General features: G+C 37.0%; 1 long non-coding RNA gene across 1 annotated transcript; it reads right to left on the bottom strand.

Moving 5' to 3' along the window:
• Nucleotides 1-1,664: 1,664 nt before the first annotated feature.
• LOC147871831 (uncharacterized) lies at nt 1,665-18,677 on the bottom strand. The gene is made up of 4 exons (XR_015538246.1): nt 16,967-18,677; nt 11,664-15,661; nt 6,369-10,355; nt 1,665-5,063 (listed from the first exon to the last, which is right to left on the bottom strand). It is a non-coding gene; the product is annotated as an uncharacterized LOC147871831 (long non-coding RNA).
• Between the last annotated feature and the right edge of the window lie 2,615 nt (nt 18,678-21,292).

Here is a 21,292-nt window from a genome sequence, read left to right on the forward strand (position 1 = left end):
ACAGATGGACCTAACAGAGGACCGAATGGAAGAGGAGAATCGAGGAGGCCACGGACCGAATACAGACCGGAGAGCCAACAAATTTATGGACAAGGTGGAAGATTACTAAAGATAACTATGACATCACCTGAAAAGCAATAATGAAGCTGTTCTTTCGAATGCCAGAAGATGGACGTCGGTAGTCTGTCAGTAAATATCCTCCGTGACATTATCATGGACAGAAACAGAAAGCTATTCCTTATGCTGACAGTGGTTTACTAATGAATTTCAATTTTAAATTAGTTACACACAAATTTATAACACTGCTTAGTGGGCACGCAATACTATTCTGTTGTGCGTGACTAGAACAAGTGTATTTTCATTCAATCTTATGTAAAGGATTCTTACTAAAGCTTAATACCATGACACAAATTTTTACTATATTATTATTATTATTATTATTATTATTCAGTGTTCTGTCTTACGACAGGTCCATTGCTCTGCCCAAAAAGAGCTCTCCAGTTTTCCCTATTCTCAGCTTCTCGTTTTAATTCCTGGAACTTCATCTTCTTTCCTTCTTTCAGATCGTCGGTTAGCTGTATCAGTCTTCTTCCCAGTCCTCGCTTTCCTTCAACTTGGCCTTCGATGATATCACATTACATAACTAAAACTGCCAGTATGCTTCCTATTATATTTGTCTTACTGAACATAAAAACACATCAGAATCTTTCTGATAGAAACATCTTTTTCATTTTAGAGTGGAAAACTGTCTACAGTGAGAACAAAACTTTTGTTTATATTACATGCGCTATCACACCTTCAATTGTGTTCCAAGCAACATCACTACAGGAAAAATTGATAAATAGTTGGTTTCTACTACAGTTTTCATTCCTTTAGTCCCACAACCTGTCCTATTTGGGATCTTTAATGTCTGAATTCCTTTAGTTACAGCTGCAACATCAGCGTCTCCAGTCTGTTGCTTTACAGTGCCTGCAAGTTCATCAATGAACAACATCCTTTAGTTTAGTCCTAATAAGGATCTATGGAATGTAAATAAACTCTACTCCCTAACATACCTGAATAATGCATTTCCTTATCCAAGTCACAAACATTCCAGGTGCTTCATTCTGTCTGGTTCTTCACATCTCCAACTCCACCTAAGCTGGTTCCCCATCACACACACAACTGCTCTTCTGAAACACTAATATTCAGATAACTTGGTCTGCCATCTCTTGGTAATATTACTCCACGATATATGCATAAAAGAGGGGAGATACAGTTCACAAGGCAGTTGCCATTCAGCACATCCTATTCAGTATTAAACCTCGACCCGACACAGTAATACTTCTAGATGTCTTCCGCTAGACACGTCATGTCTCTATCAACTCATCACCGACTAATATTGAACATCAGATGAACCACGCCATATAAAAAACAATACCTTCGTTCTAATATATAAGAGTAATCTGATAATAACATTTTCAATAAACTGCATAACATTGTAAATGATTGTAATTCGAGTTTTAGATTTACCAATCTAATTTATACCTGAGGACGGTTAAATATAACCGAAACATGTCGTAAGAGACGTTCCAATTTGTAAATCGATCATTCGATGCGGAACGTGAAATGATATTTTAAATATTTTATTATCTTATTAAAAATTGTGATTTGACAGAAAAAATATTAAAATATCAACCTAATTCACAATATGACGCAAATATACTACCTTATTAATAGTTTTATTAAATAATGTAACTGTTCATATCAGATCACTACAGTTCATACGCTAACCAAAGATCCTGATTGTATCCTCCAAGTGTGGTTACAAATGCAACAATCAGTGAGGAAAAGGTTAAGCTTGCGACCCTTTCAAGGCACCCTCACAATTCATTCTGACCCGCAATTTCAAAACCACTGGACCAGAGCATGTATTGTTACAGAAACAAAAATTTAGGATTTTGAAACCTAAAGAATGAAGCTTCATACATAATGTGCAATTACATTCAGTAATACTCTTAAACCAGAGAAGAGCTGTACCAATTAATACATCCTCGATGTCAACATTCATCTACAAATAATGCTATAATGGAGGCAGCAGTCATTAATTCATAATCACAATGAGAAAAGACCTGATTGCAATGTACTGTTAAATGCAGCAACACATGGCAACCACATTACGTTTGGTCCCTAAAATCTCGGCTAGCTCTTAAAATTGTATTGAATTTTACCAACACTGACAATAACAAACTGTAATCAAAATCTAACTAACTAACTAACTAGATGGCTTACCGAACCCGAAGGTTCATCACCGAATTAACCAAAGCCTTCCACTGGACCCTGTCCTGGGCCAACAAAATCCATTCTCCTTCAACTCCTATCTCCCATAGATCCTGCCTGAGATTATCCTCCCATCTATGTCTAGGTCTCCCCAGCGGTCTCTTTCCTTCAGGTTTCCCAACCAATACCCGGTGCACACCTTGTCCCATCCATGCGCGCTACATGCCCCGCCCATCTCAATCTTCTCGACTTAATCACCCTGACAATACTGGGGGAGCAGTACAGATTTTTAAGCTCGTCATTGTGCAGTTTTCTCCACGCCCCATTGTCTTCTCTCCTAGGCCCAAATATCCTCCTCAACACCCGATTAATCAAAATCTACCTGTAAGTATATAAGCAATGCATTGATTTTACCAAATTGTATAAACACAAAACATAACATTTAGCCTCCTACTTATTAACAACGACATACAAATTAATGTGAGAAAATTAACATCATATTATTCTGAGTTATCAGAGTAGCAAAAGGTCTTTTTACACGGAAGTCATTAAAAGTTTTAATATTATTCAGACTGACCTAAAGAAGATAGACAACAGGTAAGAAATTCATTTTTGCTGCTAGCTACACAAATATCCATGGACGTCCAAAGTCTACGAAGGCAGAAAAGTTCAGTATTTGCTGGATTCAAACGTATTAGTATTATAGCGCACACATTTTCACATGCAACGTATCTTCAAAACTGATTTAGTTCTTAGATTTGTGGGTAAAATAATTTAAAAATACAACAGTACGCTGAAATATGTACAATTAAAATCTTACCAGTTACCAAAAAATGCAAATCAGAGTGAATTATTGTAAAACCAAATAAAACCATTTTGAAACTAATGTTAACATAATTATTATTCTTTATCCCATAAAAAAATCATACAAAGTTTACCTGTACATATCGTATGCAAAATATAATGGGGCTATACACACCTCAAAAGCCTCTTTGGAAATGGTGAAGGTTTAAATTCCACATCATAATGAATGGCAATTTTGTTCCGAAGCGTTGACAAGTCCAGTTTTTCTTCCTTTAGTCCCACAACCTGTCCTATTTGGGATCTTTAATGTCTCAATTCCTTTAGTTACAGCTGCAACATCAGCGTCTCCAGTCTGTTGCCTTACGGTGCCTGCGATTTCATCAATGAACAACAAAATACATTTTAAATTCATAAATATTCTTTATTCAAGAAAATAAGAACTGAGATCATTTCAAACCATTTTGTGACTTATTATTTGATCTGGAAAAGTACAGTTAAGTTAAAAAATTATTTTAAAATTAAATTTCCAACACAAAAATTTAATTTCAAAGTTATCGATCAACCGCCTTCCTGAGCACGATATCAGAATTTTTGTAATGAAAATAAAAATTTGCATATGGACACAAAGTAAAATATACTTCAGGCCACTGACATTTTCTCACTTTGTAATATGAAGTGTCTCGGAGTGTGGGTAAACAATTAATTTTACTCACATTCCAGAGGCAATTGAAAATTGCAAAGGCTTGTCTTATTTTATGTAACAATGCTCTAAGAATTGCATAGCTGTGATGATTGTGAATTGAGCCACAAATTTAACCAACTAGCTTCTATTACATTTTTCAGGACAGTATACACCTTGTATACAGGACAAACAGGCTTCCATCATCACCACTGTCTCACAACAGTGTCATATTAACTGGTATCCATCCATAATCTATTTATATTATATTTGTAATTATTTGTCTCAAATTTATTGCTTAGAATGCACACCTGGATATTCAGAGCCTGAATTATAAATATTTATACAATTATTAACGCTGAATGCAGTGTCGTCCGTTATCTCGACACACGCATTCAACTACATTATTCTTCTTAACGTCGTGTGAAACACCTTTGGTATTTTATGTATCGCTATTTACCAAGACATGAGACTGTTTTTGTTGTCTCACAAAATTATGTTACAAAAATTCTTAAATTCTTACATTCAAATTTTGAGACTGCGATGTTCTGTCTGTTGTGCAGATGGTACTTTGCGTTCTTTGCGAAAACTAGCAATATTCCAAGGGAGACTGCTAATATTTCAAGATAGCAACTCCATCACGTGTGAAGAAATAATTTTAGAAGGCGCAAGGCTTGCTTGGTATGTTGGCGGTAGCATAGCTGCTGGTAGGGCCTCCCTAGCCAGATTGGTCGAGGGGGGAGAGGTCAGACTAAGACAGGTACTCAGGTCCTCCAGGTTGGGGGTTGCACTTTAAAAAGGAAGATGATGTTAAACCTCAATCAAAGCCTCGGACAGACAGACCTAACAGAGGATAGGACCAAATGGAAGAGGAGGATTGAGGAGGCCATGGACGGAATATGGACCGGAGAGCCATAGAAGAGGAGCGAGGCTTGCTTAGAAGCAAGAGGACAGCTCATTGAGACTCCTCTATCACATAAGGTAAGCTGCAGTGCTTAGGGAGGTGATAAATCTACCGTCCTTCTAGTAGAACCTTGAGCACGCATCAAATTGATGAACCATGAACACAAGTCGTGTTAAAGCTCGGTCCGTATGCTCAGCAGTAGTTTCTTCCCTGTACGTTTTGGTAGAGATTGTTTCGTATGAATATATACTGATTCAATATGAATACAATATTGCATGTAACAGATTCTGTGTATTACCTGGCAATTGAAAATAGTTGAATACTTAGTTGGAAGGCCATTGTATTGTCTTGCTCTGTCTGTGGCAACTGCAGGTACTTAAAAGGAACAATGTTGTCCATTGATGTAACAACGCCTGTCTGGAACATAACAAGAAATATCCAGTTGAAGCACAACCAGTCACAGTCACTCTGTTAATGCTAGCACACGCCCACCAACTAGGTAATTACTTAGACTTCCTGGTTAGAACAAGAATGAGATATAATACTGAAGTGGATATTAAGAAATATGACTAAAAGCAGCTCACACGAGATTTGCTAGACACATGTCGGAGGCCATCTCAAAGGAATACTTACAAATTAAGATACTACACCTCAATCAAAGCCTCGGACAGATGGACCTAACAGAGGACCGAATGGAAGAGGAGAATCGAGGAGGCCACGGACCGAATACAGACCGGAGAGCCAACAAATTTATGGACAAGGTGGAAGATTACTAAAGATAACTATGACATCACCTGAAAAGCAATAATGAAGCTGTTCTTTCGAATGCCAGAAGATGGACGTCGGTAGTCTGTCAGTAAATATCCTCCGTGACATTATCATGGACAGAAACAGAAAGCTATTCCTTATGCTGACAGTGGTTTACTAATGAATTTCAATTTTAAATTAGTTACACACAAATTTATAACACTGCTTAGTGGGCACGCAATACTATTCTGTTGTGCGTGACTAGAACAAGTGTATTTTCATTCAATCTTATGTAAAGGATTCTTACTAAAGCTTAATACCATGACACAAATTTTTACTATATTATTATTATTATTATTATTATTATTCAGTGTTCTGTCTTACGACAGGTCCATTGCTCTGCCCAAAAAGAGCTCTCCAGTTTTCCCTATTCTCAGCTTCTCGTTTTAATTCCTGGGACTTCATCTTCTTTCCTTCTTTCAGATCGTCGGTTAGCTGTATCAGTCTTCTTCCCAGTCCTCGCTTTCCTTCAACTTGGCCTTCGATGATATCACATTACATAACTAAAACTGCCAGTATGCTTCCTATTATATTTGTCTTACTGAACATAAAAACACATCAGAATCTTTCTGATAGAAACATCTTTTTCATTTTAGAGTGGAAAACTGTCTACAGTGAGAACAAAACTTTTGTTTATATTACATGCGCTATCACACCTTCAATTGTGTTCCAAGCAACATCACTACAGGAAAAATTGATAAATAGTTGGTTTCTACTACAGTTTCTCTTCCTTTAGTCCCACAACCTGTCCTATTTGGGATCTTTAATGTCTGAATTCCTTTAGTTACAGCTGCAACATCAGCGTCTCCAGTCTGTTGCTTTACAGTGCCTGCAAGTTCATCAATGAACAACATCCTTTAGTTTAGTCCTAATAAGGATCTATGGAATGTAAATAAACTCTACTCTCTAACATACCTGAATATTGCATTTCCTTATCCAAGTCACAAACATTCCAGGTGCTTCATTCTGTCTGGTTCTTCACATCTCCAACTCCACCTAAGCTGGTTCCCCATCACACACACAACTGCTCTTCTGAAACACTAATATTCAGATAACTTGGTCTGCCATCTCTTGGTAATATTACTCCACGATATATGCATAAAAGAGGGGAGATACAGTTCACAAGGCAGTTGCCATTCAGCACATCCTATTCAGTATTAAACCTCGACCCGACACAGTAATACTTCTAGATGTCTTCCGCTAGACACGTCATGTCTCTATCAACTCATCACCGACTAATATTGAACATCAGATGAACCACGCCATATAAAAAACAATACCTTCGTTCTAATATATAAGAGTAATCTGATAATAACATTTTCAATAAACTGCATAACATTGTAAATGATTGTAATTCGAGTTTTAGATTTACCAATCTAATTTATACCTGAGGACGGTTAAATATAACCGAAACATGTCGTAAGAGACATTCCAATTTGTAAATCGATCATTCGATGCGGAACGTGAAATGATATTTTAAATATTTTATTATCTTATTAAAAATTGTGATTTGACAGAAAATATTAACCTAATTCACAATATGACGCAAATATACTACCTTATTAATAGTTTTATTAAATAATGGAACTGTTCATATCAGATCACTACAGTTCATACGCTAACCAAAGATCCTGATTGTATCCTCCAAGTGTGGTTACAAATGCAACAATCAGTGAGGAAAAGGTTAAGCTTGCGACCCTTTCAAGGCACCCTCACAATTCATTCTGACCCGCAATTTCAAAACCACTGGACCAGAGCATGTATTGTTACAGAAACAAAAATTTAGGATTTTGAAACCTAAAGAATGAAGCTTCATACATAATGTGCAATTACATTCAGTAATACTCTTAAACCAGAGAAGAGCTGTACCAATTAATACATCCTCGATGTCAACATTCATCTACAAATAATGCTATAATGGAGGCAGCAGTCATTAATTCATAATCACAATGAGAAAAGACCTGATTGCAATGTACTGTTAAATGCAGCAACACATGGCAACCACATTACGTTTGGTCCCTAAAATCTCGGCTAGCTCTTAAAATTGTATTGAATTTTACCAACACTGACAATAACAAACTGTAATCAAAATCTAACTAACTAACTAACTAGATGGCTTACCGAACCCGAAGGTTCATCACCGAATTAACCAAAGCCTTCCACTGGACCCTGTCCTGGGCCAACAAAATCCATTCTCCTTCAACTCCTATCTCCCATAGATCCTGCCTGAGATTATCCTCCCATCTATGTCTAGGTCTCCCCAGCGGTCTCTTTCCTTCAGGTTTCCCAACCAATACCCGGTGCACACCTTGTCCCATCCATGCGCGCTACATGCCCCGCCCATCTCAATCTTCTCGACTTAATCACCCTGACAATACTGGGGGAGCAGTACAGATTTTTAAGCTCGTCATTGTGCAGTTTTCTCCACGCCCCATTGTCTTCTCTCCTAGGCCCAAATATCCTCCTCAACACCCGATTAATCAAAATCTACCTGTAAGTATATAAGCAATGCATTGATTTTACCAAATTGTATAAACACAAAACATAAACATTTAGCCTCCTACTTATTAACAACGACATACAAATTAATGTGAGAAAATTAACATCACATTATTCTGAGTTATCAGAGTAGCAAAAGGTCTTTTTACACGGAAGTCATTAAAAGTTTTAATATTATTCAGACTGACCTAAAGAAGATAGACAACAGGTAAGAAATTCATTTTTGCTGCTAGCTACACAAATATCCATGGACGTCCAAAGTCTACGAAGGCAGAAAAGTTCAGTATTTGCTGGATTCAAACGTATTAGTATTATAGCGCACACATTTTCACATGCAACGTATCTTCAAAACTGATTTAGTTCTTAGATTTGTGGGTAAAATAATTGAAAAAGACAACAGTACACTGAAATATTTACAATTAAAATCTTACCAGTTACCAAAAAATGCAAATCAGAGTGAATTATTGTAAAACCAAATAAAACCATTTTGAAACTAATGTTAACATATTTATTATTCTTTATCCCATAAAAAAATCATACAAAGTTTACCTGTACATATCGTATGCAAAATATAATGGGGCTATACACACCTCAAAAGCCTCTTTGGAAATGGTGAAGGTTTAAATTCCACATCATAATGAATGGCAATTTTGTTCCGAAGCGTTGACAAGTCCAGTTTTTCTTCCTTTAGTCCCACAACCTGTCCTATTTGGGATCTTTAATGTCTCAATTCCTTTAGTTACAGCTGCAACATCAGCGTCTCCAGTCTGTTGCCTTACGGTGCCTGCGATTTCATCAATGAACAACAAAATACATTTTAAATTTATAAATATTCTTTATTCAAGAAAATAAGAACTGAGATCATTTCAAACCATTTTGTGACTTATTATTTGATCTGGAAAAGTACAGTTAAGTTAAAAAATTATTTTAAAATTAAATTTCCAACACAAACATTTAATTTCAAAGTTATCGATCAACCGCCTTCCTGAGCACAATATCAGAATTTTCGTAATGAAAATAAAAATTTGCATATGGATACAAAGTAAAATATGCTTCAGGCCACTGACATTTTCTGACTTTGTAATATGAAGTGTCTTGGAGTGTGGGTAAACTCACATTCCAGAGGCAATTGGAAATTGCAAAGGCTTGTCTTATTTTATGTAACAATGCTCTAAGAATTGCATAGCTGTGATGATTGTGAATTGAGCCACAAATTTAACCAACTAGCTTCTATTACATTTTTCAGGACAGTATACACCTTGTATACAGGACAAACAGGCTTCCATCATCACCACTGTCTCACAACAGTGTCATATTACCTGGTATCCATCCATAATCTATTTATATTATATTTGTAATTATTTGTCTCAAATTTATTGCTTAGAATGCACACCTGGATATTCAGAGCCTGAATTATAAATATTTATACAATTTTTAACGCTGAATGCAGTGTCGTCCGTTATCTCGACACACGCATTCAACTACATTATTCTTCTTAACGTCGTGTGAAACACCTTTGGTATTTTATGTATCGCTATTTACCAAGACATGAGACTGTTTTTGTTGTCTCACAAAATTATGTTACACAAATTCTTAAATTCTTACATCCAAATTTTGAGACTGCGATGTTCTGTCTGTTGTGCAGATGGTACTTTGCGTTCTTTGCAAAAACTAGCAATATTCCAAGGGAGACTGCTAATATTTCAAGATAGCAACTCCATCACATGTGAAGAAATAATTTTAGAAGGCGCAAGGCTTGCTTGGTATGTTGGCGGTAGCATAGCTGCTGGTAGGGCCTCCCTACCCAGATTGGTCGAGGGGGGAGAGGTCAGACTAAGACAGGTACTCAGGTCCTCCAGGTTGGGGGTTGCACTTTAAAAAGGAAGATGATTTTAAACCTCAATCAAAGCCTCGGACAGACGGACCTAACAGAGGATAGGACCAAATGAAAGAGGAGGATTGAGGAGGCCATGGACGGAATATGGACCGGAGAGCCATAGAAGAGGAGCGAGGCTTGCTTAGAAGCAAGAGGACAGCTCATTGAGACTCCTCTATCACATAAGGTAAGCTGCAGTGCTTAGGGAGGTGATAAATCTACCGTCCTTCTAGTAGAACCTTGAGCACGCATCAAATTGATGAACCATGAACACAAGTCGTGTTAAAGCTCGGTCCGTCTGCTCAGCAGTAGTTTCTTCCGTGTACGTTTTGGTAGAGATTGTTTCGTATGAATATATATTGATTCAATATGAATACAATATTGCATGTAACAGATTCTGTGTATTACCTGGCAATTGAAAATAGTTGAATACTTAGTTGGAAGGCCATTGTATTGTCTTGCTCTGTCTGTGGCAACTGCAGGTACTTAAAAGGAACAATGTTGTCCATTGATGTAACAACGCCTGTCTGGAACATAACAAGAAATATCCAGTTGAAGCACAACCAGTCACAGTCACTCTGTTAATGCTAGCACACGCCCACCAACTAGGTAATTACTTAGACTTCCTGGTTAGAACAAGAATGAGATATAATACTGAAGTGGATATTAAGAAATATGACTAAAAGCAGCTCACACGAGATTTGCTAGACACATGTCGGAGGCCATCTCAAAGGAATACTTACAAATTAAGATACTACACCTCAATCAAAGCCTCGGACAGATGGACCTAACAGAGGACCGAATGGAAGAGGAGAATCGAGGAGGCCACGGACCGAATACAGACCGGAGAGCCAACAAATTTATGGACAAGGTGGAAGATTACTAAAGATAACTATGACATCACCTGAAAAGCAATAATGAAGCTGTTCTTTCGAATGCCAGAAGATGGACGTCGGTAGTCTGTCAGTAAATATCCTCCGTGACATTATCATGGACAGAAACAGAAAGCTATTCCTTATGCTGACAGTGGTTTACTAATGAATTTCAATTTTAAATTAGTTACACACAAATTTATAACACTGCTTAGTGGGCACGCAATACTATTCTGTTGTGCGTGACTAGAACAAGTGTATTTTCATTCAATCTTATGTAAAGGATTCTTACTAAAGCTTAATACCATGACACAAATTTTTACTATATTATTATTATTATTATTATTATTATTATTCAGTGTTCTGTCTTACGACAGGTCCATTGCTCTGCCCAAAAAGAGCTCTCCAGTTTTCCCTATTCTCAGCTTCTCGTTTTAATTCCTGGAACTTCATCTTCTTTCCTTCTTTCAGATCGTCGGTTAGCTGTATCAGTCTTCTTCCCAGTCCTCGCTTTCCTTCAACTTGGCCTTCGATGATATCACATTACATAACTAAAACTGCCAGTATGCTTCCTATTATATTTGTCTTACTGAACATAAAAACACATCAGAATCTTTCTGATAGAAACATCTTTTTCATTTTAGAGTGGAAAACTGTCTACAGTGAGAACAAAACTTTTGTTTATATTACATGCGCTATCACACCTTCAATTGTGTTCCAAGCAACATCACTACAGGAAAAATTGATAAATAGTTGGTTTCTACTACAGTTTTCATTCCTTTAGTCCCACAACCTGTCCTATTTGGGATCTTTAATGTCTGAATTCCTTTAGTTACAGCTGCAACATCAGCGTCTCCAGTCTGTTGCTTTACAGTGCCTGCAAGTTCATCAATGAACAACATCCTTTAGTTTAGTCCTAATAAGGATCTATGGAATGTAAATAAACTCTACTCTCTAACATACCTGAATATTGCATTTCCTTATCCAAGTCACAAACATTCCAGGTGCTTCATTCTGTCTGGTTCTTCACATCTCCAACTCCACCTAAGCTGGTTCCCCATCACACACACAACTGCTCTTCTGAAACACTAATATTCAGATAACTTGGTCTGCCATCTCTTGGTAATATTACTCCACGATATATGCATAAAAGAGGGGAGATACAGTTCACAAGGCAGTTGCCATTCAGCACATCCTATTCAGTATTAAACCTCGACCCGACACAGTAATACTTCTAGATGTCTTCCGCTAGACACGTCATGTCTCTATCAACTCATCACCGACTAATATTGAACATCAGATGAACCACGCCATATAAAAAACAATACCTTCGTTCTAATATATAAGAGTAATCTGATAATAACATTTTCAATAAACTGCATAACATTGTAAATGATTGTAATTCGAGTTTTAGATTTACCAATCTAATTTATACCTGAGGACGGTTAAATATAACCGAAACATGTCGTAAGAGACGTTCCAATTTGTAAATCGATCATTCGATGCGGAACGTGAAATGATATTTTAAATATTTTATTATCTTATTAAAAATTGTGATTTGACAGAAAATATTAACCTAATTCACAATATGACGCAAATATACTACCTTATTAATACTTTTATTAAATAATGTAACTGTTCATATCAGATCACTACAGTTCATACGCTAACCAAAGATCCTGATTGTATCCTCCAAGTGTGGTTACAAATGCAACAATCAGTGAGGAAAAGGTTAAGCTTGCGACCCTTTCAAGGCACCCTCACAATTCATTCTGACCCGCAATTTCAAAACCACTGGACCAGAGCATGTATTGTTACAGAAACAAAAATTTAGGATTTTGAAACCTAAAGAATGAAGCTTCATACATAATGTGCAATTACATTCAGTAATACTCTTAAACCAGAGAAGAGCTGTACCAATTAATACATCCTCAATGTCAACATTCATCTACAAATAATGCTATAATGGAGGCAGCAGTCATTAATTCATAATCACAATGAGAAAAGACCTGATTGCAATGTACTGTTAAATGCAGCAACACATGGCAACCACATTACGTTTGGTCCCTAAAATCTCGGCTAGCTCTTAAAATTGTATTGAATTTTACCAACACTGACAATAACAAACTGTAATCAAAATCTAACTAACTAACTAACTAGATGGCTTACCGAACCCGAAGGTTCATCACCGAATTAACCAAAGCCTTCCACTGGACCCTGTCCTGGGCCAACAAAATCCATTCTCCTTCAACTCCTATCTCCCATAGATCCTGCCTGAGATTATCCTCCCATCTATGTCTAGGTCTCCCCAGCGGTCTCTTTCCTTCAGGTTTCCCAACCAATACCCGGTGCACACCTTGTCCCATCCATGCGCGCTACATGCCCCGCCCATCTCAATCTTCTCGACTTAATCACCCTGACAATACTGGGGGAGCAGTACAGATTTTTAAGCTCGTCATTGTGCAGTTTTCTCCACGCCCCATTGTCTTCTCTCCTAGGCCCAAATATCCTCCTCAACACCCGATTAATCAAAATCTACCTGTAAGTATATAAGCAATGCATTGATTTTACCAAATTGTATAAACACAAAACATAACATTTAGCCTCCTACTTATTAACAACGACATACAAATTAATGTGAGAAAATTAACATCATATTATTCTGAGTTATCAGAGTAGCAAAAGGTCTTTTTACACGGAAGTCATTAAAAGTTTTAATATTATTCAGACTGACCTAAAGAAGATAGACAACAGGTAAGAAATTCATTTTTGCTGCTAGCTACACAAATATCCATGGACGTCCAAAGTCTACGAAGGCAGAAAAGTTCAGTATTTGCTGGATTCAAACGTATTAGTATTATAGCGCACACATTTTCACATGCAACGTATCTTCAAAACTGATTTAGTTCTTAGATTTGTGGGTAAAATAATTTAAAAATACAACAGTACGCTGAAATATGTACAATTAAAATCTTACCAGTTACCAAAAAATGCAAATCAGAGTGAATTATTGTAAAACCAAATAAAACCATTTTGAAACTAATGTTAACATAATTATTATTCTTTATCCCATAAAAAAATCATACAAAGTTTACCTGTACATATCGTATGCAAAATATAATGGGGCTATACACACCTCAAAAGCCTCTTTGGAAATGGTGAAGGTTTAAATTCCACATCATAATGAATGGCAATTTTGTTCCGAAGCGTTGACAAGTCCAGTTTTTCTTCCTTTAGTCCCACAACCTGTCCTATTTGGGATCTTTAATGTCTCAATTCCTTTAGTTACAGCTGCAACATCAGCGTCTCCAGTCTGTTGCCTTACGGTGCCTGCGATTTCATCAATGAACAACAAAATACATTTTAAATTCATAAATATTCTTTATTCAAGAAAATAAGAACTGAGATCATTTCAAACCATTTTGTGACTTATTATTTGATCTGGAAAAGTACAGTTAAGTTAAAAAATTATTTTAAAATTAAATTTCCAACACAAAAATTTAATTTCAAAGTTATCGATCAACCGCCTTCCTGAGCACGATATCAGAATTTTTGTAATGAAAATAAAAATTTGCATATGGACACAAAGTAAAATATACTTCAGGCCACTGACATTTTCTCACTTTGTAATATGAAGTGTCTCGGAGTGTGGGTAAACAATTAATTTTACTCACATTCCAGAGGCAATTGAAAATTGCAAAGGCTTGTCTTATTTTATGTAACAATGCTCTAAGAATTGCATAGCTGTGATGATTGTGAATTGAGCCACAAATTTAACCAACTAGCTTCTATTACATTTTTCAGGACAGTATACACCTTGTATACAGGACAAACAGGCTTCCATCATCACCACTGTCTCACAACAGTGTCATATTAACTGGTATCCATCCATAATCTATTTATATTATATTTGTAATTATTTGTCTCAAATTTATTGCTTAGAATGCACACCTGGATATTCAGAGCCTGAATTATAAATATTTATACAATTATTAACGCTGAATGCAGTGTCGTCCGTTATCTCGACACACGCATTCAACTACATTATTCTTCTTAACGTCGTGTGAAACACCTTTGGTATATTATGTATCGCTATTTACCAAGACATGAGACTGTTTTTGTTGTCTCACAAAATTATGTTACAAAAATTCTTAAATTCTTACATTCAAATTTTGAGACTGCGATGTTCTGTCTGTTGTGCAGATGGTACTTTGCGTTCTTTGCGAAAACTAGCAATATTCCAAGGGAGACTGCTAATATTTCAAGATAGCAACTCCATCACGTGTGAAGAAATAATTTTAGAAGGCGCAAGGCTTGCTTGGTATGTTGGCGGTAGCATAGCTGCTGGTAGGGCCTCCCTAGCCAGATTGGTCGAGGGGGGAGAGGTCAGACTAAGACAGGTACTCAGGTCCTCCAGGTTGGGGGTTGCACTTTAAAAAGGAAGATGATGTTAAACCTCAATCAAAGCCTCGGACAGACAGACCTAACAGAGGATAGGACCAAATGGAAGAGGAGGATTGAGGAGGCCATGGACGGAATATGGACCGGAGAGCCATAGAAGAGGAGCGAGGCTTGCTTAGAAGCAAGAGGTCAGCTCATTGAGACTCCTCTATCAAATAAGGTAAGCTGCAGTGCTTAGGGAGGTGATAAATCTACCGTCCTTCTAGTAGAACCTTGAGCACGCATCAAATTGATGAACCATGAACACAAGTCGTGTTAAAGCTCGGTCCGTATGCTCAGCAGTAGTTTCTTCCCTGTACGTTTTGGTAGAGATTGTTTCGTATGAATATATACTGATTCAATATGAATACAATATTGCATGTAACAGATTCTGTGTATTACCTGGCAATTGAAAATAGTTGAATACTTAGTTGGAAGGCCATTGTATTGTCTTGCTCTGTCTGTGGCAACTGCAGGTACTTAAAAGGAACAATGTTGTCCATTGATGTAACAACGCCTGTCTGGAACATAACAAGAAATATCCAGTTGAAGCACAACCAGTCACAGTCACTCTGTTAATGCTAGCACACGCCCACCAACTAGGTAATTACTTAGACTTCCTGGTTAGAACAAGAATGAGATATAATACTGAAGTGGATATTAAGAAATATGACTAAAAGCAGCTCACACGAGATTTGCTAGACACATGTCGGAGGCCATCTCAAAGGAATACTTACAAATTAAGATACTACACCTCAATCAAAGCCTCGGACAGATGGACCTAACAGAGGACCGAATGGAAGAGGAGAATCGAGGAGGCCACGGACCGAATACAGACCGGAGAGCCAACAAATTTATGGACAAGGTGGAAGATTACTAAAGATAACTATGACATCACCTGAAAAGCAATAATGAAGCTGTTCTTTCGAATGCCAGAAGATGGACGTCGGTAGTCTGTCAGTAAATATCCTCCGTGACATTATCATGGACAGAAACAGAAAGCTATTCCTTATGCTGACAGTGGTTTACTAATGAATTTCAATTTTAAATTAGTTACACACAAATTTATAACACTGCTTAGTGGGCACGCAATACTATTCTGTTGTGCGTGACTAGAACAAGTGTATTTTCATTCAATCTTATGTAAAGGATTCTTACTAAAGCTTAATACCATGACACAAATTTTTACTATATTATTATTATTATTATTATTATTATTCAGTGTTCTGTCTTACGACAGGTCCATTGCTCTGCCCAAAAAGAGCTCTCCAGTTTTCCCTATTCTCAGCTTCTCGTTTTAATTCCTGGGACTTCATCTTCTTTCCTTCTTTCAGATCGTCGGTTAGCTGTATCAGTCTTCTTCCCAGTCCTCGCTTTCCTTCAACTTGGCCTTCGATGATATCACATTACATAACTAAAACTGCCAGTATGCTTCCTATTATATTTGTCTTACTGAACATAAAAACACATCAGAATCTTTCTGATAGAAACATCTTTTTCATTTTAGAGTGGAAAACTGTCTACAGTGAGAACAAAACTTTTGTTTATATTACATGCGCTATCACACCTTCAATTGTGTTCCAAGCAACATCACTACAGGAAAAATTGATAAATAGTTGGTTTCTACTACAGTTTCTCTTCCTTTAGTCCCACAACCTGTCCTATTTGGGATCTTTAATGTCTGAATTCCTTTAGTTACAGCTGCAACATCAGCGTCTCCAGTCTGTTGCTTTACAGTGCCTGCAAGTTCATCAATGAACAACATCCTTTAGTTTAGTCCTAATAAGGATCTATGGAATGTAAATAAACTCTACTCCCTAACATACCTGAATATTGCATTTCCTTATCCAAGTCACAAACATTCCAGGTGCTTCATTCTGTCTGGTTCTTCACATCTCCAACTCCACCTAAGCTGGTTCCCCATCACACACACAACTGCTCTTCTGAAACACTAATATTCAGATAACTTGGTCTGCCATCTCTTGGTAATATTACTCCACGATATATGCATAAAAGAGGGGAGATACAGTTCACAAGGCAGTTGCCATTCAGCACATCCTATTCAGTATTAAACCTCGACCCGACACAGTAATACTTCTAGAAGTCTTCCGCTAGACACGTCATGTCTCTATCAACTCATCACCGACTAATATTGAACATCAGATGAACCACGCCATATAAAAAACAATACCTTCGTTCTAATATATAAGAGTAATCTGATAATAACATTTTCAATAAACTGCATAACATTGTAAATGATTGTAATTCGAGTTTTAGATTTACCAATCTAATTTATACCTGAGGACGGTTAAATATAACCGAAACATGTCGTAAGAGACGTTCCAATTTGTAAATCGATCATTCGATGCGGAACGTGAAATGATATTTTAAATATTTTATATTTTATTATCTTATTAAAATTGTGATTTGACAGAAAATATTAACCTAATTCACAATATGACGCAAATATACTACCTTATTAATAGTTTTATTAAATAATGGAACTGTTCTTATCAGATCACTACAGTTCATACGCTAACCAAAGATCCTGATTGTATCCTCCAAGTGTGGTTACAAATGCAACAATCAGTGAGGAAAAGGTTAAGCTTGCGACCCTTTCAAGGCACCCTCACAATTCATTCTGACCCGCAATTTCAAAACCACTGGACCAGAGCATGTATTGTTACAGAAACAAAAATTTAGGATTTTGAAACCTAAAGAATGAAGCTTCATACATAATGTGCAATTACATTCAGTAATACTCTTAAACCAGAGAAGAGCTGTACCAATTAATACATCCTCGATGTCAACATTCATCTACAAATAATGCTATAATGGAGGCAGCAGTCATTAATTCATAATCACAATGAGAAAAGACCTGATTGCAATGTACTGTTAAATGCAGCAACACATGGCAACCACATTACGTTTGGTCCCTAAAATCTCGGCTAGCTCTTAAAATTGTATTGAATTTTACCAACACTGACAATAACAAACTGTAATCAAAATCTAACTAACTAACTAACTAGATGGCTTACCGAACCCGAAGGTTCATCACCGAATTAACCAAAGCCTTCCACTGGACCCTGTCCTGGGCCAACAAAATCCATTCTCCTTCAACTCCTATCTCCCATAGATCCTGCCTGAGATTATCCTCCCATCTATGTCTAGGTCTCCCCAGCGGTCTCTTTCCTTCAGGTTTCCCAACCAATACCCGGTGCTCACCTTGTCCCATCCATGCGCGCTACATGCCCCGCCCATCTCAATCTTCTCGACTTAATCACCCTGACAATACTGGGGGAGCAGTACAGATTTTTAAGCTCGTCATTGTGCAGTTTTCTCCACGCCCCATTGTCTTCTCTCCTAGGCCCAAATATCCTCCTCAACACCCGATTAATCAAAATCTACCTGTAAGTATATAAGCAATGCATTGATTTTACCAAATTGTATAAACACAAAACATAAACATTTAGCCTCCTACTTATTAACAACGACATACAAATTAATGTGAGAAAATTAACATCACATTATTCTGAGTTATCAGAGTAGAAAAAGGTCTTTTTACACGGAAGTCATTAAAAGTTTTAATATTATTCAGACTGACCTAAAGAAGATAGACAACAGGTAAGAAATTCATTTTTGCTGCTAGCTACACAAATATCCATGGACGTCCAAAGTCTACGAAGGCAGAAAAGTTCAGTATTTGCTGGATTCAAACGTATTAGTATTATAGCGCACACATTTTCACATGCAACGTATCTTCAAAACTGATTTAGTTCTTAGATTTGTGGGTAAAATAATTGAAAAAGACAACAGTACACTGAAATATTTACAATTAAAATCTTACCAGTTACCAAAAAATGCAAATCAGAGTGAATTATTGTAAAACCAAATAAAACCATTTTGAAACTAATGTTAACATATTTATTATTCTTTATCCCATAAAAAAATCATACAAAGTTTACCTGTACATATCGTATGCAAAATATAATGGGGCTATACACACCTCAAAAGCCTCTTTGGAAATGGTGAAGGTTTAAATTCCACATCATAATGAATGGCAATTTTGTTCCGAAGCGTTGACAAGTCCAGTTTTTCTTCCTTTAGTCCCACAACCTGTCCTATTTGGGATCTTTAATGTCTCAATTCCTTTAGTTACAGCTGCAACATCAGCGTCTCCAGTCTGTTGCCTTACGGTGCCTGCGATTTCATCAATGAACAACAAAATACATTTTAAATTTATAAATATTCTTTATTCAAGAAAATAAGAACTGAGATCATTTCAAACCATTTTGTGACTTATTATTTGATCTGGAAAAGTACAGTTAAGTTAAAAAATTATTTTAAAATTAAATTTCCAACACAAACATTTAATTTCAAAGTTATCGATCAACCGCCTTCCTGAGCACAATATCAGAATTTTCGTAATGAAAATAAAAATTTGCATATGGATACAAAGTAAAATATGCTTCAGGCCACTGACATTTTCTGACTTTGTAATATGAAGTGTCTTGGAGTGTGGGTAAACTCACATTCCAGAGGCAATTGGAAATTGCAAAGGCTTGTCTTATTTTATGTAACAATGCTCTAAGAATTGCATAGCTGTGATGATTGTGAATTGAGCCACAAATTTAACCAACTAGCTTCTATTACATTTTTCAGGACAGTATACACCTTGTATACAGGACAAACAGGCTTCCATCATCACCACTGTCTCACAACAGTGTCATATTACCTGGTATCCATCCATAATCTATTTATATTATATTTGTAATTATTTGTCTCAAATTTATTGCTTAGAATGCACACCTGGATATTCAGAGCCTGAATTATAAATATTTATACAATTTTTAACGCTGAATGCAGTGTCGTCCGTTATCTCGACACACGCATTCAACTACATTATTCTTCTTAACGTCGTGTGAAACACCTTTGGTATTTTATGTATCGCTATTTACCAAGACATGAGACTGTTTTTGTTGTCTCACAAAATTATGTTACACAAATTCTTAAATTCTTACATCCAAATTTTGAGACTGCGATGTTCTGTCTGTTGTGCAGATGGTACTTTGCGTTCTTTGCAAAAACTAGCAATATTCCAAGGGAGACTGCTAATATTTCAAGATAGCAACTCCATCACATGTGAAGAAATAATTTTAGAAGGCGCAAGGCTTGCTTGGTATGTTGGCGGTAGCATAGCTGCTGGTAGGGCCTCCCTACCCAGATTGGTCGAGGGGGGAGAGGTCAGACTAAGACAGGTACTCAGGTCCTCCAGGTTGGGGGTTGCACTTTAAAAAGGAAGATGATTTTAAACCTCAATCAAAGCCTCGGACAGACGGACCTAACAGAGGATAGGACCAAATGAAAGAGGAGGATTGAGGAGGCCATGGACGGAATATGGACCGGAGAGCCATAGAAGAGGAGCGAGGCTTGCTTAGAAGCAAGAGGACAGCTCATTGAGACTCCTCTATCACATAAGGTAAGCTGCAGTGCTTAGGGAGGTGATAAATCTACCGTCCTTCTAGTAGAACCTTGAGCACGCATCAAATTGATGAACCATGAACACAAGTCGTGTTAAAGCTCGGTCCGTCTGCTCAGCAGTAGTTTCTTCCGTGTACGTTTTGGTAGAGATTGTTTCGTATGAATATATATTGATTCAATATGAATACAATATTGCATGTAACAGATTCTGTGTATTACCTGGCAATTGAAAATAGTTGAATACTTAGTTGGAAGGCCATTGTATTGTCTTGCTCTGTCTGTGGCAACTGCAGGTACTTAAAAGGAACAATGTTGTCCATTGATGTAACAACGCCTGTCTGGAACATAACAAGAAATATCCAGTTGAAGCACAACCAGTCACAGTCACTCTGTTAATGCTAGCACACGCCCACCAACTAGGTAATTACTTAGACTTCCTGGTTAGAACAAGAATGAGATATAATACTGAAGTGGATATTAAGAAATATGACTAAAAGCAGCTCACACGAGATTTGCTAGACACATGTCGGAGGCCATCTCAAAGGAATACTTACAAATTAAGATACTACACCTCAATCAAAGCCTCGGACAGATGGACCTAACAGAGGACCGAATGGAAGAGGAGAATCGAGGAGGCCACGGACCGAATACAGACCGGAGAGCCAACAAAT

Source organism: Zootermopsis nevadensis, unplaced genomic scaffold, assembly GCF_977971745.1.
Source record: "Zootermopsis nevadensis isolate Lab colony 2312 unplaced genomic scaffold, Znev_1.0 Znev_ptg000037l, whole genome shotgun sequence".
Lineage (NCBI taxonomy): Eukaryota > Metazoa > Arthropoda > Insecta > Blattodea > Termopsidae > Zootermopsis > Zootermopsis nevadensis.